Below are 27,675 nucleotides of genomic sequence, written 5' to 3' on the forward strand. Positions count from 1 at the left end.
GAAGCAGCCCAGGGAGCTGGAGGCAGAGCAGCAGCAGTGCTGAGACAGAGTGGTGGAGCTGGGGCTGGAGCAGTCCGGAGCTGGGTAGACTGAGGGGGACCCTGGGCAGCAGGCCCAGTATAGGGAGACGCCTCAGCTAAGAGGCTCTGCAGGCCAGGCTTGGATCGTAACCCCGACAGGACGGGGGTGAGACTGGGAAGAAGGGTCCTATCACTTAGAGCCTGAGAGAGTGTGGCCACCACCAGAACAAGTGTCCAACCCACAGCATCCCTGCAGCATAGCCAGGGCCTGAGAAGAAGGCCTGGGACTTACAAGGAACAGACTGTGAACCGCCCGGACATTCCAGAGATACTGTTTGTGATGTTCCCTGCCACAGAGCGGGGTGATGTGTTTCCTTTAACCTTTCCCATTTTCCCTTATTCTTTTTAAAATTAATTGTTGATTAAATAACTTGCATTTGCTTTAAGTTGTAGGTAATGGTCAGTGGGTCAGAGAAGTGCCCAGTGCAGAGAGAGTACCCCGGAGTGGGGACACCCTAGCCCCGTCCTAGGTGACCACAACAGGGTTGGGGGTCGAGCCTCCCAGGAATCCTGGGCCCAGCCTTGTTGGGGTTATGGGGACTCTGCCAAACAGGAGAGTGGAAGGGGAGTCCTCAAGGGCAGGGAGGCCACTGGGTAAAGGAAGTGGGAGTGAGGACTCAGATCCTTTCGCTAGCCCACTTCACCGGGGTAGTGCAGAAGCCAGGAAAGTTCCCCACAATAGCGGGACTATTCCCCTACTTACATAAAGTAAAGACCCGCTTGAGGTAGTCATGTAGTTTCAAGTTATTTTTGCAACAAACTTTTTTTTCCATTTTAGCATAAAACATACCTTTTTAAACTAAGGTATTGAAAAGTTCTAATAATGAATATATTCTTTTCTACCCACCTAAGCATAGTATCTGAGAATCTTCCAGTTCTGTATTAACTGACGTGACTAACATCTGTCAAGTGTGGTTTGTTCTGTCTCTCATCCTCTTTCGGAGCAGAATTGTGGGTAAAGTTTGGTGTTTTCCTTTGCTATTTATTTATTTGTCTATTAGCTGCACACACTACTATGTTTTATGTTTTAGGCAATGTCAAAGAAGCACAGCTAGCTCTTGGAATAGAAGGTGGTTCTTAGTTACTATGGAGACTAATAGGACAATTTAATCTATTAAACAGATGAAAATTTCATCTGTTAAAAAAGAGTATCTCTCTATGCTTTTATGTAGTGTAGTGCCATATATTTTTCTCTGTTGTAATGGCCTGACACTGCTCACACTGAAGACAATGACAAAATTCCCATTTACTTCATTAGGAATATGATTGGGGTCCACATGTGTCCAAATGCCTCAAGCCTATCTCAGAGCCTTAACTTTCAAAGAAGGGCACATTTCCCCCCTGTGGCATGGTAAGATGTTAAGCATAAACCTATAGAACCAAAAGGGTTTGTACTGTACCCCCTACATCCTAGGGCACTAATGGATCTTACCCCAACAGAACAACTTTTATAACTAATTATTACATATCTCCAGTCCACCCTTATGTAAAAACCCCACATTTTTAATTTAACAATGCCTAAATAAGCAACACCAAACTGTAGGGTGTATAATGATAAATGATGTCACCTTTGAGCATATTATGAGCTACAACATGGAGGGCTTAGTTTTGAAGAAATCAAATCGTCCATAAATTCTCATTATAACAATATGTCCTGAATGATGTTACATTAAATATATATCAATACAATAAGAGTCAATAAACAACTGAACAAATACTTCACGTTTTACTAGAGTTTTTACTGCACAAAATGTTATTTTAAAAGGAATTAATTTGGGGAAAAGCATAAACACAGTATGAAAACAATGAAACTGGTGAGTACATTGTATTTATAGGTTGATAAATTAAATTTAATATTTTCCTTTACTGCCTACCCAGTGAATTTGGTTTCTCATAACTTTCATTTTTACTCCTGTATGTGGAATCAGATGGGCTTTCACAGTAGCAAGATAAGGAAGTACAGGAACTCTCTTCACTAAACCCCTCAAGAATATGGGTTAATAAAGAAGGTATGTACATGCAGCCTGTAATGTTGAAAGAAAACCATGATTTGGGGCCTAATGCTTAGATCATTTATGCTAGTGCTAATCTGTATTAACTTCATTATTGTCAATTAAATTAATTGAGATTCACGTAACTGGAAAAAGAATCAGGATTTGGCTATACTGTAAATGAAGAAGTATGGTCTATAGCCATAATCAAAACTAAATGGATGTCTGTGAGAGAGTGGGAGCCCCACTGCCAGCCCCTCACAATACCAATTGTCAAAGAGCCCAACATACCAAAACTCAGATCAGGCCTGTCACACTCATTGCCCCAACATACTGTTTTCATGATATTCATTTAAAAGTTGTCTTGTAATAGATCATTTGAAAACTAGTAACATGCTTGTCATTAATATCACTATGAAATATATGTAAAAACATTATATGTGAAAGCACGGGTACTCACGATATTATGTTTTGGAGTTTGTAAACAGACAAAGAAGGCAAAACAGTTTTTTTCCTAGACAAAGAAATTTGTATTTACTTGTCTGACCAGCTTGATCACAAGCAGCAGACAATGCACGTATATTTATATAGAAGGCAAATAAAGCCACCAAGATAACAAGAACGGGCGAGGACAACTTAATGATCATGGCAGGGGATGGAGTCTGCACCCCCCGCTCCCCAGCAAGCCTTCCTGGATCTTGACACAGAGACAATGAACTTGGGGATAACATAAGGGGGCACAAAGACGTATTTGAGCCATCCATCTCCTGAGGGAACAAAGAATCCAGTAAGGGTTGAATCCTCGCTGGTACAGCCTGTCATGCTGGAGCATGCTAACAACTTGCTGTGAATCAGAAACTGTGTTAGGAAAAGCTATATCTTGCTAGACTTAAGTTGTAGATGCTAGAAAGTATGTTAGTTTTGTTTTGTTTGCAACCCTTTCATATCTCTTTCACTCTTGCTTGAAATCACTTAAATCTATGTTCTTTGTTAATAAACGTAATCTTAGTTTTTGTACAAACTGTCTCAATGCTATGAAGTAAGGTGGAGCGTGCCACCCCAGATGTTTTGTGTATTGGCTCTTTGGAGGCAGCAAACTTGGTGCTACCTCGGTGAGTGTCCAGTAAGAGGGATTGGACACTGCAGGGGAGGTGATTTTGGGGAGCCTCAGGACTGGAAGTGTTCTTGGGGTCACCCTAAGAGGAGTAACTGGGCTGGTGGAAGTTCAGGGTGAGGCCTATATGCTGTGGGCATGCTGCTAAATGTCAGGGCTCTGAGTCAAAGCTGCACAGCCTAAAGACACCCAAGGTTACAGGGCAGGCAGTTACAGAACCCCTTACTGCTCTGGGTGAACCCCCAAAGCGTCACAATGTCACAAACAGTTTTGATATATCTGTGCATTATTTTATTCACAATCGGAAGAAATCATGAATTTTAAGTCTGCACATTATTTGCAAGGGCAGTTAATTTGCTCTAATGAGTGTAAGGTCAGAAGAGTGCAAATTAACTTGATGCATTCATTTTTAGTTTCAGAGTGATTGTCCTTCTCTATAGCAATCTCAGTTACTAATCTTGCTCCCTCTAATACAATTTTAATTACTCTGAAATTCCCCATGACTCTCCACAATCAGGTGGCAGATTGCCCGGGTGGGATGAACGTGCAGCTGACACCACCTGCTGCAAGTTAGTTTTTTTGTTGTTGCTGTATTAAAAGGTTTGATCTTGATCTTTTGGAACTTCATTTTGAAGGAGGAAAAGGAGACAAGAAAAGCAAAGATGCCCCTTAATGTTCTTTAAAGGGATCATTACATCTTTCAGCTCAGCAGCCAATGGTTATTTTGGTACAGACTCTGCTTCTGGATGACACTTGGCAGCAGATGAGCTAATTTAGACTCCAGGATTGTGAAAACAAGAGTTTCAATTGCAAAGACAAGGCTCTGCCTTGGGCCTGTGTGATGTGATAATCTGTAAACATTTCACACCCCTTGTGGTGATATTTTCTTGAGGGAGGGTTTTCAGCATTATGCATCTGTGAACTTTTGCTTGAACGAGCAGTGCACTTTCCCCTTGTTTTAGTTTTGGAAAGGAAGTCAATGAATAAGACAAAAAGCTTGAAAGTAGCAAGGACAAAGATAAGGAGCTTAGAGACTTAGCAATGGGATATGGAGGATTTGAGGTACAAATTCCAAAAGTGCCTAGGTGACTTTGGAGCCTAAAATGCATTTTCAAAAGTGACTTTGGGCCAGATTTGTAAATGTATTTGGGCACCTAAAATGCAGCTTGGTGTACAATGGAGTTTTCAAAAGCACCTAAGCAGTATAGGTCCCTCAGTCTCATTGAAATCAATAGGAGTTATGGGCCTAACTTACTTAGATGCTTTTGTAAATTCTGCTATGTTCCTATTTGCATCTTTAGCTGGCTAAATACCTCTGAAAATGTGTCCCTTTATGCCTAAATCATTTTTGAAAATCCAACCTTAGCTCCAAAGTCACTAGATTTACAAAGAGACTGAGGTGCCTAACCGCACAGTTAGCTAGACATGCTAAAGAGCTAGAATAATGGGGAAAAGGCTTACATACCTTGAACTGATGAATACATTTAAAAATCTGGTCCAAAGTCACTTTTGAAAAATGCATTTTAGGCTTCTAAGTCACCTAGGCACTTTTGGAATTTGTACCCCAAATCCTCCATATCCCATTGCTAATTCTCTGAGCTCTTCATCAACTTTTGAGTGAGCTGCAATCCTTTATTTAAAAAAAAAAAAACATTAATAAAGGTTTTATTTCATTGGCACTTTGCCTAAATATAGTGCCTACCCCACTACTCAGTCAAGTCACATCTTGTTAATTACAATGCTGAGAAAACTGGAAAAGCAGTGATTAGCACTAGAGAGATCATTAAAAGTTGATGTCTAATAGTTGTAGCCGAAGATTAGAGAGATTGGACACTGTGGCTTTGTGTACAGTAGACTTTTTCTTAGACTCCACAGTGTTGCTACGAGTAGCATGGCCCCACTGTTTGTAGAACCAAAATGGTACGAGCAGTCCTGTAGACAGGTTACTGGTATTTTAATGCCATCTCATCAAGATCTCCTCTGAGCAAAGGATGTGAACATGGTGGTTGAAATGCAGATGACCTGTTTACACTCCTGCTTGCAAAAGTGGGAAATTTTATAAAAGAAAATACACAGCCTGTAAAGTTGAGAAACATGCAGACTAAAAGGAAGTTATGAAACATTGAAGCAGCAAGGCCACTAGAGTATCTTTAAGTGCGGTTATATTGTTGAGGTACAGCTGCTGTGATGTAGAGAAATAAAATACATTTTCAAAGTGCACAGACCCCAACCTTTATAAAAATGTCAGCATGTTTCTGAAGCTGTAGTGTAATTTTGTGTGTTACTGTTTCATTCATTTTGCACCTGCTGCTCTGGAAGCCGTTACGTAAGTCTAACAATCACAGCATATGTCTACGTAGCTGCTGTGGGCAAGCCCAGGTCAACAGGCTCAGGTCAACAGGCTCAGGCTAGCACTCTAACATAGCTGTGTAGAAGTTGCTTTGATCTTCAGGCTCAGGCTGAAGCTCAGCCTCTGAAGCCCACTCCTTCCCTAGGCTTAAAGCCTGAGCCTGACCGTCCACATTGCTATTTTTAATCTGCTAGCACAGGCCCCACTAGCATGTGTCTGCCAACTCGAAATGCGAGACTCATTCCCAGCAGCTGACGAGACATAACCACAGAAACTGGTATTTCTGATGGCAGTGCTGTAGAGTCCAAAAGGGCTTTAGAGACCAAGAGGTTCTTCAACTTAAACTAAACTTCTCCAGGATCTTTTGAATGTGTAGCTGAACTACAATACCAGTTTAGAAGGCAGCAGGGGAGGGTGTACACTTTGTCCTGCCCTGCCTCTCAGGGATAGGCAATTTCCTCATGTTCAAAAGTAGCTAAACGTGTACAGACCAGTTCATAACATTTTAAAATTGCATAACAAAAACATTTTTGGACTTGGCTCACTGACTTCACAGCTCATATCCATCAGGGTTAAGGATTGCTATTATATTTATACTCCATTTGTGCTCGCGATTCATAAACGATGATTCTTCTGCTTCAAACCCTGGAATGTATGGCACCCATTTACAGCAAAGAAAATTGACATGAAATTGTAAAATGCTTAAAAGAGATCTCTGGATGTTAATGAGATATACATTAATCCTTTTTAATTTGCATGGACATTTATTCTGATTAAAGCACAAAAGTGGAAATAGTAACCGTGGAATGTGTATGCATTTTATCAGCGTACAGCAGTTGCTCTTGGAATACATTTCCTATTAGTACATAATAAAGTTGGGAAGCCTAAAATGCTCAGTGTCACAGAGTAAAGAGTTGACTGACTGAAAAAAAAAAACTCCACCATTGTTTATTAAGCCCCTTTTTGAAACAGTGAAAGAGTTTCTCATTAAAAAACCTATAAATAATCACTGATTTATAACAATATTCATCTCTGCCAAATCGCTGTACAAAAGTGGGAAAGTAGGAAAGTATCTTTCTTTCATTTTATACATTAGGAAGCCAAGGCACAGAGGTGAAATTGCTTTCCTAAGATCACACCAGTGTGCCAGTAGCACAACTGGAAACAGAACCCAGAGCCCCCAGGCTGGTACCCACACAATCAGTCATACTGCCACCCACATTGTCTTTGCAAGCAACACCTCAGAAAAGAGGCTAATTGCTTAGAGGTAACTTGAAATAACAGAGCAAGAAGTGTACCCCCAACCCTGCCAACTAGATACACCACATATTTGCTTTCATTTCCCTTTGCACACCATTATATGAAATATCAGCCATAACTTGATTGATTCACACTTGATTTGAAATTCTGCAGGCAAAGAGGGCACTATACATGGCTATCAGAGTAACAGCCGTGTTAGTCTGTATTCGTAAAAAGAAAAGGAGTACTTGTGGCACCTTAGAGACTAACCAGTTTATTTGAGCATGAGCTTTCGTGAGCTACAGCTCACTTCATCGGATGCATAGCATATCGTGGAAACTGCAGAAGACATTATATACACACAGAGACCATGAAACAAAACTTCCTCCCACCTCACTCCCCCGCTGGCAACAGCTTATCTAAAGTGATCCTCAAGTAGAGCCATTTCCAGCACAAATCCAGGTTTTCTCACCCTTCCACCTCCCCCCCCCCCCACACACATACACATACAAACTCACTCTCCTGCTGGCAACAGCCCATCCCCCTTTGAAACTCCTCTTTATAATGCGCATGATAATCAAGGTGGGTCACCTCCAGCATGGAAAAGAAGCCCTTGAGGAATTCCACCATGATTTCAACAATTTCCATCCCACCATCAACCTCAGCCTGGTCCAGTCCACACAAGAGATCCACTTCCTGGACACTACAGTGCTAATAAACGATGGTCACATCAACACCACCCTATACCGGAAACCTACTGACCGCTATTCCTACCTACATGCCTCCAGCTTTCACCCTGACCACACCACACGATCCATCGTCTACAGCCAAGCTCTGCGATACAACCGCATTTGCTCCAACCCCTCAGACAGAGACAAACACCTACAAGATCTCTATCAAGCATTCTTACAACTACAATACCCACCTGCGGAAGTGAAGAAACAGATTGATAGAGCCAGAAGAGTTCCCAGAAGTCACCTACTACAGGACAGGCCTAACAAAGAAAATAACAGAACGCCACTAGCCGTCACCTTCAGCCCCCAACTAAAACCCCTCCAACGCATTATTAAGGATCTACAACCTATCCTGAAGGATGACCCAACACTCTCACAAATCTTGGGAGAAAGGCCAGTCCTTGCCTACAGACAGCCCCCCAACCTGAAGCGAATACTCACCAACAACCACATACCACACAACAGAACCACTAGCCCAGGAACCTATCCTTGCAACAAAGCCCGTTGCCAACTGTGCCCATATATCTATTCAGGGGACACCATCACAGGGCCTAACAACATCAGCCACACTATCAGAGGCTCGTTCACCTGCACATCCACCAATGTGATATATGCCATCATGTGCCAGCAATGCCCCTCTGCCATGTACATTGGTCAAACTGGACAGTCTCTACGTAAAAGAATAAATGGACACAAATCAGATGTCAAGAATTATAACATTCATAAACCAGTCGGAGAACACTTCAATCTCTCTGGTCACGCAATCACAGACATGAGGGTCGCTATCTTAAAGCAAAAAAAACTTCAAATCCAGACTCCAGCGAGAAACTGCTGAATTGGAATTCATTTGCAAATTGGATACTATTAATTTGGGCTTGAATAGAGACTGGGAGTGGCTAAGTCATTATGCAAGGTAGCCTGTCTCCCCTTGTTTTTTTCCTGCAAACCCCCCCCCCCCCCCCCCAAGACGTTCTGGTTAAACTTGGATTATTGCTGTGCACATTGTAAGATGAGCTGTTGCCAGCAGGAGAATGAGTTTGTGTGTGTGGTTTTTGAAAAAAAAGGGGTGTGTGTGGGGGGGGGGGTGAGAAAACCTGGATTAGTGCTGGAGGTGACCCACCTTGATTATCATGCGCATTATAAAGAGGAGTTTCAAAGGGGGATGGGCTGTTGCCAGCAGGAGAGTGAGTTTGTATGTGTATGTGTGTGTGGGGGTGGGGGGGGTGGAAGGGTGAGAAAACCTGGATTTGTGCTGGAAATGGCTCTACTTGAGGATCACTTTAGATAAGCTGTTGCCAGCGGGGGAGTGAGGTGGGAGGAAGTTTTGTTTCATGGTCTCTGTGTGTATATAATGTCTTCTGCAGTTTCCACGATATGCTATGCATCCGATGAAGTGAGCTGTAGCTCACGAAAGCTCATGCTCAAATAAACTGGTTAGTCTCTAAGGTGCCACAAGTACTCCTTTTCTTTATACATGGCTATGATGCTTCAAAACACGTATGAACAAGTAGCATAAATCCAACTGCACCTTTGTTTAAAACCACAGTTACAAATTCACTAACATCAATCAGCTGATTTTCTAATGTATGTGCCTGCTTTATTGGTAAAGGCCTTAAGGCCTCTCCCACACCTGGTGGCTCAATGACAACGCTATATAATAAATCCTAAATCCTTACTATGCTGATTAGGAACACTCCCTGATACCTGTAATCATGGAAATCTAACCCCAAACCCCTACTACTTAAAACTGTCACTCCAATATCTATAGCTATAGCACCGTAGACAAACGCTCAAGCAGGTAAGTTTTGTATTTGATTAAGCATCTTGAAGCAGCACTGAGTTCAGGGAACAACTTGAAGCACAAAAAGGAAAAAAAATATGATAGTGAAAGGTAAATATTCTAAAACATGATTTAAAATCAAATTACAACTGGATGTAAATCTCGCACCAAATTCTACAGTTTGAATACTTTGTCCATTAAATGATACAACATTCTGCTTATACAGCTTTCAGAGTAGCAGCCGTGTTAGTCTGTATGCGCAAAAAGAAAAGGAGTACTTGTGGCACCTTAAAGACTAACACATTTGTTAGCCTCTAAGGTGCCACAAGTACTCCTTTTCTTTCTGCTTATACAGTTTCCCCGTAGTGATGGTAGGCCCAATCTTGCTCCCCATAAAGTTCACAGTAAAACTTCCATGGATTATAGTGGGAGTATTATCAGGCCCTTGGTTTGTACAGTTTATCTGGAAGAACAGTGTGCAGTATGAATGACAGAAAAGATTAATTCTAAAATCAGATAAATCAGAAATGGAAACAACTTGCTAGATCATTTCTTCACCTTGGGGCAATCCAGGATTGTTTCCTGCAGTATGTTTTCCATGTTTTGTGAAGTCCAGTTATACTGTGAATAAGTCAAGGGATGGGGCTACTGGGAGATTTCTTTGGTTCCGCTGGATCTCATGGTTATGAAATGATGTCACAAAGCCATAGAGAGAGTAAAATACATATATGTAAGTATGAGAGAGATGCGGCGGGTGAGATAATGTCTTTTATTGGGCCAACTTCTGTTGGTGGAAGAGACAGAAACGGAGACAAGCTTTCAAGCTACACAGAGCTCTTCTTTGGGTCTGTGCAGCTCAAAAGCTTGTCCCTATCTCTTTCATCAACAGAAGTTGATCCAGTAAAAGATATTACCTCATCCACCTTGTCTCTTTCATATCCTGGGAGAAACATGGCTACAACAACATTGCAAACAACATATGTGCAGCTGCTCAGACAAGCTAGAGCAGACATTTCCTAGCTCAAACTTCACCAGATCCACTAATCAATCTTTCTGATTTTGTAGCATGAGTCTGGGCAGTGCAGCTTCCAGGCAAAGGTCTGCAACTTCCTGGAACAGTCATCCTGGAGAGATTCTGATTAGTGATTAGATTAGTGAAATGAGTAAAGCAGAAAACACAGGACAACAATGCACCCTGAAGCTGCAGGATTAGTTCATAAAGCCAATCTGTTAGTCTCCTTTAGCACTTCCCTGGGTTTGTCTTGAGGGACCACACTAGGTTTAAATTGGTGCTATTTACTTTCCCAGAAAGTTAAAGAAAATATGAAAACTATCACACTGAATTCAGTGGTATGTGCTTAACGCCATCACTAACCAGGCTACAGGGCTATTGAGCACAAGTAAAAGCTAATGTATCTTTCTTCCTTTTCCACAGTTCACACCGCCTGGCTCCATCCTCATTGCCGTTCCCCAAAATGCACTGTTCTGGAATGGCACTGGTGGCACTCCAGAAGGAGCCAGCTAAATGATATTTTTAATGTATAATATGGTTTTAAACATTGTTTTCTTATTTAATTATTTTGGAGTTGAAAATAATATGACCACACCATCTACATCTTCCTCCCACCTGTCAGTAGCAACATTTACCAAAGGAGGCTTGGCACTTCCACCACTCAGCACTCTTGTTGGGGAAAGGGTTTGTGGTCTCCAAACCCATTGGTCCTTTTCTTAGGAAGGGAGGCTGTGACAGTATGTATACCTATGTTCATCCATTTTACGGGACTATGATAAATTGCATACAAAATGTGCTTTGTGAGGTATCATTTGAAAACACATAATTCGCTGACCATAATTGAACAGGTGAAATATGAGTGTCAACATTGTGTATAAAATTATAAGATTATACTGTATGATATTACTAAGACATGTTCCAATTGGGGAGCAGTCACAAACCAGTTTCCCCACAGACAAAAGGCTAGCCAACACATTAGCCGGGTGTCAAAAAAATCAAATGGACCATCACCTGGTTAAGTGGTCATTCTTTGGCAGGAATGAGGGTGTGGGCAAAAAAATCTACATCGTGACAAAGAAACAGCTTGGGGTCCCCATCCACACAGAGTTTCTGTCTCCTTAACCTCAGTTGGAGATGATCCTCAAAGAAGAGAAAGAACTACAAGAAGAGAGCGCAGATACCCCAAATTATCACTCCCTTTCTCCCTATCCATGACATCGACAACACCTGAAGAACAAGGAAGTAGCATTGGACTGGGGAAGGGATCCTAACTGAAAGAAATTCAGCCAGTAAGACTGCTGGTGGTGAGAGACACCTTTGCTTGAATTCACTTAGTTTGTTAAATTAGTTGCTTTTTACTTTTATTTTCTTGTAATCAATTCTGACTTTTATTCCTCATTAAGTGATGTAGTCACTTAAAAATCTGTCTCTCTGTAGCAAATAAATTTGTTTTATTATTTTATCTAAACCAGCACGTTTGGATTGAAGTGTTTGGGAAACTTCATTTGGGACAACAGGAGTCGTGCATATCATTTTCTATTAATAAAATAACAGTTTTTATGAGAGCTTATATTGTCCAAGGGAGAGCTGAGCTGGGCAATACAAGATGTACATTTCTGGGGAAAGTCTGGGACTGTGAATTTGCTGGTGTTACTCTGCAGTGTAATTCAAGAGTGGCTGACTATAGTACTCATATACTATGGGCATGTGTCCACTAGAAACTTAAGTCAAACTATGTAATTACGGCAGTGGTTTATGTCCACGCTACCCTCCTTCTGTTGGTGGTGTGCATCCTCACCAGGAGCACTTCGACCAGCATAAGAGGGGCAGTATGCAGGGCTGAGCGCCTGACCTGTCAGCTCCCCAAACAGCTCCCCACTGGTAGCCGGGCTGCCCCCCAGGCTGTCAGCTCCCCACTCACCACCACTGGAAGCCCCGCTGCCCCTGAGGCTCTTGGCTCCTCACTCAGCCCCATCCGGATCCCGGCTGCCCCCAGGCTCTCGGCTTCCTGCTCCGTGCCGGGCTCCCAGTTTAGAGCTCACAGCTGGGAGTTAGGGCGACTCTCAGGAGCCTCGGTGCAGCTGCCAGGCTCCCCACAAAGAACAGGTAGATGGAAGCCTCTGGGCAGTCGCTCCCCAGTAGGCTACATCCTGGGCTATCAGCTCCCTGCAGGGAGCTCGGCAGCTGCCCCAAGGCTTCTGGCTTGCCACCTAGACTGCAGGTGCAGAGTTCCCCACCAGGAGCCTGGCTGCAGTGGGGTCCCAAGAGCGTCGGTGCAGCCAGGCTTCTGGCAGCAGGGAGTGAGGAACCAGGAGCCTCCAGGCACTACATTACAGATCCCCACTGGGAGCAGGGAGGCTCCATGCAGCGCCAGGGCTCCCCGCAGGCTGACAGTGGGATGCCGGGCAGACACAGCCCGGCTCAGAGGAGGAAGCAGGGAGCTAAGGCAGCAGCTTGGCTGGGGGCCAGGAGCAGAGAGCCGGGGGACAGCCAGGCTCTAAGTGGGGTGGGCGCAGCACACCTAGAGGCAGGGAGCCTCGGGGCAGCTGGGACCCCACTTGCCCACTTGACAGCCTGGTTTTCTTGTCAATTTCAGAGACCCAACATGGAACCCTGAAATTGACAGCAAGGACAGCCAACAGCTGATGTAAGTAATGTAGTATCTACACAGATGCTGCATCACCCTAACTATACTGACATAAACCCTATGCCTTTTGTTGAGGTGGAGTTATTATGACAATGTAATAGAGCACTAACATTGGGAGCAAGGCTGTAGTCTGTACAGTGACATAATTAGATCAACGTAAGCTGCCTGACGTTGACCTAACTCTGTAGTGTAGACCAAGCCTATAACATGTAAGTTACATGCTGGAGGCTTTGTGTGAGCAGACCAGGAGTAGTAACTCTCACAGCAAAGCAGTGTAAAAGGCACTCCAGGTTCAAGAACTGAGGAGAAACAGCTCTTCATCTGTCCAGATTGTACCCTGGGTAATGTCACAGAGGCCCTGCAACATCCATCACCCACTGCAACCTATGCTCTGGAATGCTCTTACCACCTCTCCACCTGACAACCCTCGCACCCACCAGATCCTTCTTACAGGAGAAAAAGAGGGAAGAGTCTGTTCTGCAGTCCTGACCCCAGTGCCAATGGCAGGCAGTGGCACTAAGCCTTTTACTAGCACTTGTGAATGTGAGATAACACAACATCAGGAGCCTTCCAGGGGCTCTGTGTCCTCTGAGTAGTCACTACTAGGGAAGCCAAGCAGCATATCACCAGTAACTGTGTGCAAGAGTCAGGAAAAATGTGTAAAACAAAACTTTCACAAACATCAGCAATGGTCTGAGTTTATCTCAGGGGTGTGTGAGGGTCCCTAGAGAAGTGAGTGTTTTCATTGTAACCAAAGTGGTTTATTCATCCCTCATATTTTGTCTTTCACCTAAACAAAACGTTAACAACTATGTTACATAAACTGATGTGCAGTTTAGCCATTGCAACAAAAGAATAGCATTAATGGATGGGGAGATGTATGTTACTACTGGAAGAGGAGAGAGTTTTTTCCCTTCTAAATTAACATCTCTCTCTCTGTTTGTTCATGTGTTGTTACATTAATCACATATAATTAACTAGAAAATATAATTATATGATTCAATCTAAATTAAATGTTTATTCAAGGGATTGAAAATGTTACCAAGGATTATTTAATGCATGCATATTTTATAATTGCACTGTGGGTATTTACATGACATTAAAACCAGAACTCTTAGCATCACAGAATATGGTAGCTCTGGTCATATCTTTTTCCATCTGCTGTATTTTCTTAGGAGCTGATAAAAAATGGGTAAATTGTCAGAACCATGCATAATAGATTGTTAATATGAGTTCTATGCCTAACTCAACACATGCTGTGTTGAAAATATAGCCCAGAGTGGTCTTGCTTAAAATCAACTGTCATTTTCTTCCCACTAAGAAGTCTACAAGTCTTCATTATCTGATTTTACAGTAGTACATTGCTGTTAATAAGAAAAATAAATAGAAGCACAAGTAATGCACACACAGAAGAAAGCAAGCATTTGCACAGGAACATGACAAGTGTTGACCACGCCAAAGGCAGGAATCTGCATATCTGACCACCTGGATTAGAACTTTGGCTCGTTGACCTTAACAACTACCAAATAGTCACTAGGGTGCGTGCACCAAATTACATGGATGGTACGAATATGAGATAACCCAAGTCATCTCCCTCTCACTCTCCTCCCTTCCTCCTTCTATCCATGGCATCTTTTCCATTATTCCCATCTACACCATCTGACTATTTCTGTTCCTAGACCCCATTTCAGTTAATTTTCCCTTTACTTCTATTGCAATTATTTCTCCTCTGTTATCCTTAGTTTTCTCCTACATACGGTACATTTTGTTAGCCCCTTCTCCTCTGTCTTGCTCCCTAACCATTTTTTTTCACTTTTATCTTGCCTTCTCTCAAAATATTTTTTACTCCACTCCTCATCCTCCAGGAGCTGCTATCACCACCTTCCTCATTACACATTCATACGCACTCTGTCTTGTCTCTCCGTCTGTCTGTTCCCTTATCCTCCATTTTCAGTTTTTAAGCATTATGTCAATACCAGGAAGCTTCTCTCCTGCAGTGCTGCACCTAAACTTCCAAAAGCTCAGCCTTCTCTCTTTTCAAATGCAGAAAGGAGGTGGAGCTTTGCAAAGTTATGTTTCAGCTCTGTGGGGAAGCAGTGGCCTGAGGACAGTGAAAAAACATATTTAAGGTTGATAACAGAGACGACTCCAAAATTGTGAAGTGTGTATTTTTATTACAGCCTGTTTTCTCCCCAAGTATTTCTGCTGAGAGATAACATGACATTGAATAAAGTACCCATCATTAACCTCCAGCCAGCATCTTAGTAACGACAGATGCAGACTTCATCCAGCATAGGGTGAACAGAGAAGCCCCATCAACAACAGGGAACCCAAGAAACTGACACAGTCTATGAACTTAGAATCTTAGGTTTCAGTAAAGCCAACTATTGCCCTGACAAGATGTTAATGAGATTAAACTAGTATACAGAGTGGGGAGAGCAGGGAAGAAAATCAGATTTTAATTAAAAAGAAGCAAAAAAACTGTACAAAATATTTTCTAAGTATCAGTGAAAACAAATAAAGGTAGTCAATAATAGGACGAGTGAACATAGTTTAATTGCTTGAAATGATTTTGTAAACTCTGTTAGCCACACTATGTTTTTTACTTGCATAAAAAAGTATGCTTCTCAAATTATTATATTTATGTAAAGGTTAAAGTGTCTTCAAAAAAAAAAAAAACAATTTGCCCTGTCCTTCCTGCCTATGATTATTTATTAGAGGTATAATTAGTACTTCCTTGTGGCTTCAAGTACTTGTGACCATAGAGGTAAATGTTCTCCAAGATCATATTTGAGATGCGTGCACACACACATATTTATTTATTTAATTTGGGTGAACCAAATTAATTGTATGTATTAATTGTTTATGAAAAGCATACAATTATAGAAGTTTAGGACTGGAAGTGACCTCAATAGGTCATCTGTCCAGTCTTCTGCACTCAAGGCAGCACTAAGTAATAATTAGACCATTCCTGACAAGTGTTTGTCTAACCTGCTCTTAAAAACCTCCAATGAAAGAGATTCCACAACCTCCCTAGGCAATTTATTCCAGTGTTTAGCTACCTGGAGAGTTAGGAATTTTTTCTAATGTCCAACCTCAACCTCCCTTGCTGCATTTTAAGCCCATAGCTTCTTGTTCTACCCTCAGAGGTTAATGAGAACATTTTTTTACCCTCTTCCTTGTAACAACCTTTTATGTACTTGAAAACTTGTTATCATGTCCCCCCCTCAGTCTTCTCTTCTCCAGAGTAAACAAACTCATGTTTTCTAGATCTTTAATAATTTTTGTTGCTCCTCTCTGGACTTTCTCCAATTTGTCCACATCTTTCTAGAAATGTCATGCCCAGAACTGGACACAGTACTCCCTCTGAGGCCTTATTATCATGAAGTAAATTGGAATAATTACTTCTCGTGTCTTGCTTACAACACTCCTGCTAATACATCCCAGAATGATGTTCGCTTTTTTTGCAACAGTATTACATTGTTGACTCATATTTAGCTTGTGATCCACTATGACCTCCAGAGCCCTTTTTGCAGTACTCCTTTCTAGGCTGTCTTTTCTCATTTTGTATGTGTGCAATTGATTGTTCCTTCCTAAATGGATTATTTTGTGCTTGTCTAGATCATTTTGAATTTTAATCCTATCTTTCAGAGTATTTGCAACCTCTCCCAGCTTGGTATCATCCACAAACTGTATAAGTCTACTCTCTATGCCATTATCTAAATCATTTGGGGGGAGCACAATAGGCGAACACTAAATCCAATGGTTTTATAAGATATAAGTCAGAATTTGTCCTTTGTTTTTCTAGCCTTGGTTTATTATTCTAAGCTGAGAACGTTAATTATGTAATCGATTTTTAAAAAATGTTTACCAGTATTCACGAAGAACTCTAGACAACAAATAATCCTATAAATATAGTTCTAATTTTTCTGTCTTTCAATTATCTACCATCAGGCTCATTAACTTTTTTTTCTCCTTGAATATACGTAATGTTCTGCATGGTGATATTATCCGCAAGGAACAGATTTTAAACAACTGCAGAGGCTCCTATCATTTCCATGTGCCAAGGAGTTGGCTTTGATCCAGTAGCTCTATATTTCTATCTGGCAAGCCATGTCTCACCCTTTATGTTACCATGAACAATAAAGGATAGTTAGGATGCTCCAGCTAACTGCTCCTAGCTTTTAGGATTTGGAAGTTGGTAGCAGAGTGTTTTTGGTGGAGATTTTGCTTCACCCACTCAACTAACAGAGTTTGTGTGACAAAGTTCCAAGCCTGTAATTGTGGGTCCCGTGCTTCCTGGCAGATCCAAGGGCCTCAGAATCTCACTAAGGCCCCATTGTGACCTTCCTTTCACAGTTTAGTGGCCAGAGTCACAGCCTATTGAGTTACTTTCATCACAGGCCAGTATGGGAGATGGAAAGAGGAAATATCCCACAGTCTTTGTCGCTCCATAGAGCTCAGTAGGCACAGTTCACCCTCCTGAATGGACCGAGTCTTGCTTCCCCTCTCAAGGGGATCTCTGTAGAGTATTGGGGGGTGGGGGAGACACGGGCCCACCCTCTACTCCAGGTTCCAGCCCAAGGACCCTAAGGATAGCAGCTGTTGGTGGATTTCCCTCCACCGCTAAATGCTGCTTTGATTCCCTGGGCCACCTCCCCTGTGGTCCCCTCTTCCTAGCTTCATCCTTACCTCAGGATACAGCAATGCTTCCTCCTCCAGCTCCTTTCACCTGGGCTCTCTCGAGGGAACTGGAAAGGAGAGTTTTTAAGCAGTCTGAGTGAGACCTTGATTGGTTCCACCTGTCTCCATTAGCCTAATGACCTTAATTGGTTAATTGGTGTCAGGTGTCTTGATTGGCCTGGAGTAGCCTTTGTTTGGCTATCCAGGGAACAGGGACGTGCTCATCCTGAGGCTGATATACCTGCCTTCCACCACTCTCTTATATCCTTCTAATCTGACTCTGTCACAGTTTTTTACTCTTTAAGCAAGGCTCATCTCTTTTCAGAGGTTTCTAGCTAATGGCAGAATGGAAAAAAATGGTATGATTTTACAGAGGAAAAAACTTTTGCTTTTTGTTTGTAGGATACATTTTGTACTTGAGCACTGAAGCTATAATCAGTTGTTGTTTAAGCAGGACAGGCAAAAATGGGGAAGGCAAGAGAAAAAGAATGGTCAGAGTATTTATAAATATTTTATTTTTCCATAAAGGAATAAAATGTAGAAAAAGAGGTTGTGCAGTTTACAGTAACCCCAATTCAGCTTGCAATTACTTTTGCCAGGGGCACTTAAACTTTGTCTATCTGAAGGATGCAGTAGCTAGGAGGCCAAAGGCCAGACCTGATTTCCATAAAATGGAGCAGAGGGCAGCTGCCCATCATGCTTAGCAAGTGTGGCTGCTTGGGCTTACAAAGGTCACACGTATGATGCTTCAACCTGATCACGGCAGATTTTTGGAGCCTACATTATAAAGCTTCATAGGCAATGTTAGGCTTGCAAACTGTTTTTTGGCCACCATTGACTTTTTCACACAGTGGACTGAACTTTTGCAGTGTTCCTCAACCTTTGTGATGCCAGGGACCAGCGTGCTGCCTTTCTGAACTGTGTCAGGGAGATCTCAGGGACTGGCGCCAGTCCACAGACCAGTTGTTGCAAAACACTGGACTAAAGCACCTATTTCCTCTGCTGTTCCTAAACTATGTCATGTGGACTTTATTATAGATTTTCTATATGCGGACATTATAAGGAGGTATGGAAAATCCAGAGTGCCAATTTCAGTGCTGATTTACACCCAGTTCAATCCTAATGACTAATATGAGTTTGCCTGGGGTCTAAATCAACACTGAAATTTGGTCTATACTCTGTATTTTCTTGGTTACCTTCTAATGAAGTTAATGACTGTAAAAAGGTTCGACAAGATGGAAGGAAACAAAGACTGCATTTAAATCTGGCACATTATAAGGGATGACAGGTGGAGGGAGTGTCTGTAGGGAGAATGTGGTCTATTACAACAACATTTTATTGCTATCCTAAGAATACAGGCAAAATGGTAAATTAGAATAATAGCATTTAATATCCATTATCAGCTGCTGACTACATCTGTTAAACCTGCCATTCTCCAGGTGATATACATGACTAGCTCTTTTACAGACCAACAACGGCAAAAAAAGTATTTCGGAACTATGATGTCACAGCAACTAAAAGCACCATCGAGCAAAGAAAGCATTAAAAGCACCAAGAGCCACAACAGGCATTAAAATGCACCATCTGGCATAACTTGAATTTCAGCAAATAGTACAAATTGATGGACATACTACTGTTTATGTCTTTTAACTGGTCAGCTATGTGAATTATAATTAGATCTTCATGGTAGGATTTTACAACTTGCATGGACAAATGAGCATAGAGTCGATTAAATAACTATAGACTAACTGGAAAATGTTTCTCAAGCTAATTTTTCTGAAAACTATTATCAATTTTTAGTTGACTAATGTCACTCATAACTGCCAGGCAGTAGATTAAATAGAAAAGTTTACTATGGCCCTGAGGAGTGTTTCAGATGAAAGATACCACTACTCTTACTCATTTCTGCCACTCACATATGGATGGTCATCGTGAGAGGATTTTTTTCCCCTACACTAAGTTTTTGTATTGTGCCTGTTAACATATTGTACAGCTACTAAAGAAATTAGTATTCTATATATGTTTGTATATCAGCTGTCAAATTCCGCCGAGAAGAAAGCTTTCTTTCTCCTTTAATTCAAATTAAAACATTTTATTGAAATCACCGAGATATTCTATTATTAGAAAAGCTTTTTTTCTACTGGAGATTTATTTTACTAATAAATGAAGAATATTTTAAATCATTAAATAAAAAACACTTCAGTATAGTGGAAAATATTTTAAAATAATATTTCTGGATTTTAACCAAGAGAGTCAGGATGTCTTATTGCATTATATATATTTTAATAAATGAACAGTCCCTGCTCAAAAATCTACAGCCAAGGACTGACTCTGCAAGCTACTGAATACCCTCAGTGCTCAATCAGTTTGAAATGGGCTAAGGGTGCTCAGCTACACCCAGATATTGATCGGCATCTTGAATTGTTACCTTATACCCTCTCCTCTATTAATCTACACATAGGAATACTGGTACATAAATACATGTTTTTACTCTTTTTTCTGTCACTTTCATTATTGAAATGGTTTTCTCTTTAATCTTTCATGATTACCCCGGGGGGGGGGGGAGTTAGGGGGGAATTCTGCACCACTGCACACATGCAGAATTATGTCCCCTGCAGATTTTTTTTTCTCCACAGAAAATACATTCTGCTGGAGAGGTGCTACAGTTATGCCTTTTCCCCACCAGGGGTTGCTGTGGCACCAGAACAGAGGGCAGATGGCTCAGTGTAGCAGCCAGCAGCTGATAGCGAGAGAGTAGAAGCTGCTTTTCTCACAGTGACGTGCCTGCAGAGCCAGGTGAGGTGGGATGGGATATGGTGGGGACGGACAGAGCAGGGCATATGGGACTGCTGGGGGGCACATAGATGGGCTTCACAAGGGCTAGTGAGGGGACAGATTGGGGCAGAGGTTGAATGGGAGTAGGGGTGCAGGGACACTGGGGTGGGGGTACAGGGCCACATGGAGAGGGGGGAATGGGGGAGGGGTGAGTGGGAGTGCAGAGACACATGAGGAGGGGAGGCAAGGGGTGCAGAGCCACATGGGGACGTGTGGCAGCTGAGTGCGGGTGCAGGGACACATGAGGCTGGGGGGGGGCAGGCATAGAGCCACATCAGATGCGGGAGGAGGTGCATGCGAATGGGGGATAGGAGTGCAGGGACACAGAGACAGGAGGGGAGGGGTGCATGGGACAGGGAAGGGGTGTGCAGGGACACATGGGGACTGGGCAGATGTGCCTGACTGAATGGGAGACGCTAGGGGTCAGCCTGGAGTCTGTATGGGCTAACAATTCCCCCCCGCCCCACTCTCCCAAAATAAAACAACTTTTCCATACGTCTCCCACCCACATCCAACAATCCTCCAGGTTCACTCCCAGGCTCCTTCCCAGGATTAATTCCCTCTCCCTCAGCTCCTCCATTACCACTGACTCCCCCAAGCCTTTGCACTGCTTCTGAGGGGTGCGGGAAATACATTTCTATATTGTAGTTTAAATGAATCATTATTCAAAAGTTATGTATTAATATGCCTAGTAAGGAATCCATTTGTTAATTTCCTGAATCTTTTATGTTGTCTGTATTGTTGCAGATGTACTGTTGACAGGTATTTTGAAATAAATTACCAAAATTGAAATATTTGATAAATAAAATTTACAGAATTTTAAAATATTGTGCACAGAATGTTTAATTTTTGGTGCATAATTTTTAAATTTTTGCTGCAGAATTGCCCCAGGAGTACATTATGCTTAAATATTTCCTCCCTTGGTTCTCTCTATATTCTTTTACGTTGCTGTGTGCAATTACTCTTGCCTGTATGTGTTTTTCCCTTCTGCTTTTCATTTTAGTTCCATTCTGTATCTTTGCTGCACTTTCTTCATTTCTGTTGCAGTATCCCTCATATTTTCCTCACTCTCACCTTTTAAAAAAATCTACAGTAAATCTGATTACATTAACATAATAGAAGCACATTAAAGTGGGGCAATTTGATAAGGAACTTTTAGTACAAATCTTGATACATTAGCAAGTTAAAGGTATTATTCTAAAAAGAGTTAAGTGGCAGTTTTTCTCTCTCTCTCCCAAAGAAAAGTTGATATGTGAATCAGAAGTCATTAAATAAAATTGATTCAAAACCAGAAGTTGCAGGTAACATTTGTATAGTGGGTGAGCTTTTACTGGCTAGCCAGATGAATATACCAAGTAATATTTTTGCATGAAGAAACAGTCTGTTCTCCTTACAAAAGGGTCAATCACAAATTCACTGTTAGAAACTGCATTGGACTGATTCGCAATAACTGGATTTAGTGCATCCTCACAGCAGCAAGATGAGGGTGCCCGCATACAGGAGAGTTCTCCCTCTGAACACTTAGCATCTGTTGCTCTCTGTATCTTCTAATACACAAATTTCATTTGACAGACATATTTTAGAAAGAAAAAGCAGTAGGAAAAGAAATTACTAAAAACTGTGCTCAGTGAAATGAAAGATAAATATTTCTAAATAACAAATATGTTTTGTGAGACTTTTTTCCTTAACTAGAGAAAAAGTTAATATAGCATGTGTACAGTTCTCTATAGTCCATTAAATAACTTAGAATCCATTAAAAAAACAACGAGGAGTCCTTTTCGCACCTTAGAGACTATCAAGTTTATTTGGGCATAAGCTTTCATATACTAGAACCCACTTCATCAGATGCATGGAGTGGAAAATAGAGTAGGAGGTATAAATACACAGCACATGAAAAGATGGGAGTTGCCTTACCAAGTGAGAGGTCAGTCTAACAAGACAATTTAATTAACAGTAGGATACCAAGGGAGGAAAAATCACTTTTGTAGTGGTAATGAGAGTGGCCCATTTCAAACAGTTGACAAGATGATGTGAGTAACAGAAGGGGGAAATTAGTATGGGGGAAATTAGGTTTTGTAATGACTCAACCACTCCCAGTCTTTATTCAGGCCTAATTTGATGGTGTCCAGTTTGCAAATTAATTCCAGTTCTGCAGTTTCACATTGGAGTCTGTTTTTGAAAGCTTTTTGTTGAAGAATTGCCACTTTTAGGTCTGTAATCGAGTGACCAGAGAGATTGAAGTGTTCTCCGCCTGGTTTTTGAATTTGTGTCCATTTATTTTTTTAAGTAGAGACTGTCCAATTTGGCCAATGTACATGGCAGAGGGGCATTGCTGGCACATGATGGCATATATCACATTGGTAGATGTGCAGGTGAATGAGCCCCTGATGGTGTGGCTGATGTGGTTAGGTCCTGTGATGGTGTCCCTTCAATAGATATGTGGACAGAGTTGGCACTGAGGTTTGTTGCAGGGTTTGGTTCCTGGGTTGGTGTTTTTGTTGTGTGGTGTGTAGTTGCTGGTGAATATCTGCTTCAGGTTGGGGGGCTGTCTGTAAGCGAGGACTGGCCTGTCTCCCAAGGTCTGTGAGAGTGAGGGATCGTCCTTCAGGATATATTGTAGATATCCATACAGCCAAAAAATTACATTAAAAGAACATTATGGTTGCAAAGTCAAATATTCAAAAATTGAGAAATCCAGAATTAAAGTTATTCCTGCAAATTTAACTAAGCACCCTTTTGTGTATGGATTAAAATATAGTCTTTAATTACATAATGATGATATTTTTTTGCAAAGGGCCCCTACCTCATTAAGTGAAAGGGGGTGGTTATATTTCCTTTTACCCCCTTTATACAATATCTGTCCCCACGCCTTATAAAATGCAGACATCCAAACCCTGCACTGAGTGCAATATTATTAATTTACTAATGGCCATTTCTGTGGTGCTCTCACCATAGTGTCTGAGTGCTTTAAACTCCTCTGACAGTAAATGTCAACATTATTCCCATTTTACAGATTGGGAACTGAGAGATTAAGGCCAAAATTGTCAAAAGTGCCTGCCCACCTTGATGCACTTGGGGACTGATTTCTTCAGAGTACTTACCATTTTTATATCACTTTATATGTTCAAAGCAAAGATCCAAATGACTTCAAATGCAGCTGTGAATGCTCAGCTCTTTTGTAAATCTAGCACCAGGTATCTCAGGTTGGGCATCCATAAAATGAGGAATGCTCAATTAGTGGTGGTTTGTAAAAAAAAGTTTGATTGATATGACTTGCCTAGCACCACATCAGAACTCTGTGGAAAGTACAGTGATAGAATCCAATTCTCCAGTGTGTGGCAACTTCCTTAACCAAGATACAATCTTATCTCTTCCTGCAATCCCCAAACTCCCTCACTACACACCTTACAACTTACACAACAAATGAGGCAGGTAGTCCGACAGAAAACAGTCTACTTCACTATAAAAACCTGATTCATTTCTAGGGGTTTGTCTACACCGCAAAGTTGTTGACAAAACTTTTGTCTTCCATGGGTACTTAAAAAAGCCCCCCTGCGAAAGACAAAAGTTTTGCCTTCGCAAGTGGCAGCGTGAACGCGGCTTTGTCAGCAGGAGTGATCTCCAGCTGACAGAGCTAACGCCGCTCGCTCATGGGGCTGGAAGTATTCTGTCAGCAAAAGTGCTGACAAAGTACAAACAAAGAGTGTTTACATACACACTCTGACTTTTAGTGACAAGGCTGTGTCGACTAAAAGCTGCGTGGTATAGACAAGCCCTAGAGCACAGTCCATCCTGTGCACTGAATGAAGCAGGCATGCAGTGGAAAAAGTAGTATGTGATCATCTAATTGAAGACTATATCAAAATGCATATGAGAAGAGGACTGAATTAAGGTTGCACAGGCAACCTTAAGACTGGTGTTTTCTAACTTTTAAATGCTTGACTTTGCAACCTTAACATTCTTTTAATGGTCTTTCTAAAATGTAATTTCCTTATTTGAAAAACTGAAAAAAACAGAAATGTTATCTAGAATCATGCTGATCCCCAACTTTGGGCATCAGCAGGATTTGAACCCTTAGATCTATAGCATCGAGCTCCACCACTTGCACTAACAAAGTAACTGGTAATAGTAGAGATAGAGTTAGAGGTAGACAACACTCACTTTGCCAGTGGGTTTCACAGCTATTTGCTGACAGCACAGTGAAGTTTATACTCAGGACTCCTGGGTTCAATTCTAGGTTCTTAGGAGAGTATGCTCCACTGGTTGTAGACACTTCTGCACTATGCCTCCTGTCCCATTCCCCACTGTTCCTATCTACTACCCACATGCTCCAGCTCCTGTTCCTCTGCACCTATTTGCCCCAGTTCCTGCCCCTCCCTTTCCCTCTCTGCTCCCCACCACACTTTGTCTCTTGCAATTCCCTCTCCCCTCCTGCTCTTATCCACCACCTCTCCCTCCCCTCACCAAATTCCTCTGGGGTGCCTTTGCATTCAAATAAGTCTGCTTCCTCATTCTTCTCCTCCTTGCCTCAGCACTAACAGATAGAGAGAGCTTCCTTGCTCTAGTGACAAGTTTCAGAGTAGCAGCCGTGTTAGTCTGTATCCACAAAAAGAACAGGAGTACTTGTGGCACCTTAGAGAACAGAAAAGCTTCAAAAACAGACTCCAACAAGAAACTGCTGAACTGGAATTAATTTGCAAACTAGATACCATTGGACCAACTTGGACTTGAACAGAGATTGGGAGTGGTTGGGTCACTACACAAATTGAATCTATTTCCCTATGTTAAGTATCCTCACACCTTCTTGTCAACTGTCTGAAATGGGCCATCTTGATGATCACTACAAAAGTTTTTTTTTTCTCTTGCTGATAATAGCTTATCTTAATTAATTAGCCTCTTAGAGTTGGTATGGCAACTTCCACCTTGTCATGTTCTCTGTAGTATGTATATCTTCTTACTATATGTTCCATTCTGTGTGTCTGATGAAGTGGGCTGTAGCCTAAAAAAGCTTATGCTCAAATAAATTTGTTAGTCTCTAAGGTGCCACAAGTACTCCTGTTCTTCCCTGCTCTGAGTTTCTAAGGCAGGTGCCAGTAACCCCAAGCAGCCAGGAAATTGTAGGGAAAGTCCCATTCAGCCTCTTCATCCTCAGGCTGTAATATATTCATTGCAGATGGAATCTTCAGAGAATTTAGCTGCCAAATGCTAACAAGTCTCTAATGAACATGTCCCTGTCTTTGGGTGAATTTTCATTAGGATGCCAAAAGATCCCTAACACAAAGGCAACAACCCCTCCCAAATATTAAACCCTTGCTCAAGGGCATGGAGGCATTAGAGCTTCAGAAAAACGGTTGTAATATTTTTTTTCCCTAGCCTCTTTCTCAGAACCTGCTAAACCGACTGTGACATACAGTCAAGCTGTCTTAGCAGAAACTTACCAAAAAAATGGAAAGACATCTGGCAGACTTCAGGTATGGAAAATTTCAGTCCAAATAAAATTTGGCAAAGTTATAAGCAACTGAAAAGAGGGTTTCATAATGGGAAACATCAAGCAACCTTAATAATAGGCCATGCTACCAGCTCCGCCGATAATTTACACTATGAGTAAAAAGCTCTATAGCTATTCAGTGTGTCAGATATGCCGTGGGAACCCACTAAGCTGAAATCTTGTGCATGGGCTTTGCCTATGACATAAAGAAATACTGAGGTTTCTACAATTTTAATGCAGCTTGTGCTATAGGAAATGTCAGGTTTCACAGTAGCAGCCATGTTAGTCTGTATCTGCAAAAAGAACAGGAGTACTTGTGGCACCTTAGAGACTAACAAATGTATCAGAGCATAAGCTTTCGTGGGCTACAGCCCACTTCTTCGGATGCATAGAATGGAACATATAGTAAGAAGAGCTTCAAAAACAGACTCCAAAGAGAAACTGCTGAGCTTGAATTAATATGCAAACTAGATACCATTAACTTGGGTTTGAATAGAGACTGGGAGTGGTTGGGTCATTACACACACTGAATCTATTTTCCTAAGTTAAGAATCCTCACACCTTCTTGTCAACTGTCTAAATGGGCCATCTTGATTATCACTACAAAAGTTTTTTTCTCCTGCTGTTAATAGCTCATCTTAATTAATTAGCTTCTTACAGTCTGTATGGCAACTTCCACCTTCTCTCTGTGTGTGTGTGTGTGTGTATATATATATATATATATATATATATATATATATCTTCTTACTATATGTTCCATTCTATGCATCCCATGAAGTGGGCTGTAGCCCACGAAAGCTTATGCTCTAATATATTTGTTAGTCTCTAAGGTGCCACAAGTACTCCTGTTCTTTTTATAGGAAATGTGTGCATTATATAGATAGACACACACACATGGAATACACATAAATAAAAGTGGCCTGATCTTCAAAGATGCTAAACAACCCCGCCTGCCACTGATTCCACCAGGACCTGCAAATGATCAGCACCTTTGAAAATCAGGCCCCTTTATTTAGAGGCCTAAGTAAGCTAACATTAGGCTCCCAGGTTTGAAAATTCTGGCTTAGATATTAATTTTTAAACTATAGATTTTAAATAGTATCTAAAATGACAGATGAAAAAAAAGCACCTCTCGCCCACCTCAGTATCAAAATAATCAATTCATCAGGCAATCAAATACCAAAAAGAAAAATATCTCGCCCTTTCAAGAGACTCAGACCAACAAATACCTCTTAGCCCTTCTCAAACACCCAGGAACACAGATAAAGGTTTGGCTTGGTTTGTTCCAATTAATTACTTGGGCTAGGGGTGTGATTTTCTACCAAAATAGTTAAATTGGTCCAACCTCCCTATTATACACAGAGTTATTTCGGTATAAAGGTGCTCCCATAAGATATACCAGTATAAGGCCTTGGCTACACTTGCGAGTTAGAGCGTATTAAAGGAGCCCCGGTCACCCTAGCTCACTACCCGTCCACACTAGCAAGGCATGTAGAGTGCTCTGACTCCACGGAAAGAGCGCTCATGGTACTCCACCTCGGCGAGAAGATTAACGCTTGGTGCGCCTTGGTTGAAACGCCTGGGTGTCAGTGTGAATGAGGTGTTGCATTATTGCGCTCTGATCGGCCTCCAGAAACGCCCCATAACCCCCTTAAGTCAAGTGGCCACTCTTGTCATTGTTTTTGAATTGCTGCAGGAATGTGGCTATGCCCTTTGAAAGCT

The 27,675-nt window shown here is 41.7% G+C and overlaps 1 protein-coding gene and 1 long non-coding RNA gene across 2 annotated transcripts in view; one reads left to right on the forward strand and one right to left on the reverse strand.

Moving 5' to 3' along the window:
- The window catches only part of LRP1B (LDL receptor related protein 1B), a 1,293,242-nt gene that overhangs the window by 647,260 nt on the left and 618,307 nt on the right, over window positions 1-27,675 (reverse strand).
- Window positions 6,245-27,474, forward strand: LOC122462331. The gene is made up of 3 exons (XR_006284816.1): window positions 6,245-6,256; window positions 21,840-21,848; window positions 27,356-27,474. It is a non-coding gene; the product is annotated as an uncharacterized LOC122462331 (long non-coding RNA).

Source organism: Chelonia mydas, chromosome 11, assembly GCF_015237465.2.
Source record: "Chelonia mydas isolate rCheMyd1 chromosome 11, rCheMyd1.pri.v2, whole genome shotgun sequence".
Lineage (NCBI taxonomy): Eukaryota > Metazoa > Chordata > Testudines > Cheloniidae > Chelonia > Chelonia mydas.